The sequence below is a fragment of the Elephantulus edwardii genome, unplaced genomic scaffold (assembly GCF_000299155.1).
Source record: "Elephantulus edwardii isolate Elephantulus edwardi_28Jun2011 unplaced genomic scaffold, EleEdw1.0 scaffold00172, whole genome shotgun sequence".
NCBI lineage: Eukaryota > Metazoa > Chordata > Mammalia > Macroscelidea > Macroscelididae > Elephantulus > Elephantulus edwardii.
The window spans coordinates 4,069,551-4,071,731 of NW_006399922.1; positions in this window are offsets into that span (position 1 = coordinate 4,069,551).

Below are 2,181 nucleotides of genomic sequence, written 5' to 3' on the forward strand. Positions count from 1 at the left end.
TCTCACCCCAGTCAAAATAGCAAAATTTAACAGAACAGCAAGCAACAAATGCTGGCGAGGTTGTGGAGAAACTGGAACCCTTCCTTATTCACTGCTGGTGGGAGGGTAAAATGGTGCAACTACTGTGGAAGGTGGTATGGCACTTTCTCAAAAAGTTGCAAATAGGGATACCATTTGACCAAGAAATTCCACTACTGAGAACATACCCCAAAAAGTCCATAACTGCCACCCAAGCAGATATATGCACACCCATGTTCATTGCAGCTTTGTTCACAATAGCAAAGAGTTGGAAACAACCTAAGTGCCCATCCACAAACGAATGGATAGAGAAGCTCTGGTATATTCACACAATGGAATGCTACCCTGCATTGAAAAACAAGGAACTCATGCAATATTATTCAAAATGGGTGACCCTGGAGGACATTTTGCTGAGTGAAATATTTCAGTCACAAAAAGACAAATACTGCATGGTGCCACTGTGGTAAAGCAGGACTGACTTCCAGGTTCGGAGGAGACTGAGAAGGATGGGTTAAATAATGTATACTGCATTGAAACAGATGAGAGAGAATTAAGTGGGAAAATTATTAGGGATTTTTGTCATGACAGGAGTCCAGAGCGAAGGCTGTATAATGGAGTGGACCTAGAAGAAGAGATTGTAAAACAGTGAAAGAATTTTTCTTTTATTTTTCCAAGAGGGTAATTTACTAGGGGGGAGGATTAGGAGGGGTGAAAAGTGCAACAATAAATGAATGGAAATCCAAAGTCTCTGTAGATTTTCATTGAAATGAATAATAAATTTAAAAAAAGGAAAAAAAAAAGAAAAGAAAACCTACTGACTGGGAATAAACTTTTGTCAATAGCATACCAGACAAAAGTCCTATAATGAAAGAATACTCCTGGGCCTTCAGAAGAAAAAGATTGATAATCCATTTACAAAAATAGGTGACCACATAGGTTCAAGACTACCAGTCCCAGGAGGTAGCAGGGCGGTGCCATTTTTAAAAACTTGGATTTTGGTGGGAGGAGACCCGTGAGGAGAGGTGAGAGAGGATCAGGGTGCTGGCCAATCATACATACCAAATATATAAAATTTATCAACCTCCCTTGAAAAACTCATACACCATTGAGGATTAAGCTACTTTTGGGAACAAACTGGTGTCTGACCTGACAAAAAGGGGCCTCCTACCTCAAACAACAGGGAGATCCTAGGCAGCTCCACAGAGGTGGGAAGCCATGTCAGAAAGGAAACAACTGATTTATTCCTTCATTAGGTGGATTCCCTTGCACTTTTCCCTGCATGTATCAGTGTGTGCTTCTGAGACTGCATGAACCCTACATATATCTGCTCATGATCCTGCCCAAAATTTTCCTGCAGCAGTGACATCAAATAAAAAACCAGCTACTACATCTGACATGACAAACTCTACCACATCAATGTCCTGAAAGAAGCAGGGTACTTCACTTGCCTCACAAGCCCAAAGCAAGGTATCACCCCCCAAACAGACACACTACCAATGGATTTCCTGAAGCTAGAAAGTCTGATGGAACTTTCTGACACAGAATTTAAAAGAACAATGATTGAATATTTTCAATGGATGAAAAAACTTTATGAATTACAGGACACTGCAAGCAAAAATCAGGAGGAGCTTATAAAAACAATCCAAAACAATGCAGATAAAACAAATGAGGCATTAGAGACACTGCAAAAACAAGAAACCAATGTCCAAAATATGAGGTCTAAGATTTCTGATGAAGTCAACATGATGGAGGGATACACAAACAGAGTTGAAGAGATGGAACACAGAATCAGTGAAATAGAAGACAGAATTGTCACTACAGAGCTGATTGAACAAAAAACTAGAATCAAAAAATAAGGAAAAAGAAGAAAACCTAAAAATAATATAGGATACCATCAAAATAAATAACATTCACGTCATCACAATCCCAGAAAAGGAAGAAGCAAGTAAAGGCACTTAAAAAGTTGTGGAAGAATTACTAGAGGAAAACTTTCCAGGCATAATGAAGAATGAGAAAATACATATTCAAGAAGCTGAGCAAACACCATATAGAATAGACCCTAAAAGAAAAACACCAAGGTACATCACTGTCAAATTTGCCAGGACCAAAGATAAGGAGAGAATTCTGAAAGCAGGGAGAGAGAAACAAAGAGTAATCTCTAAA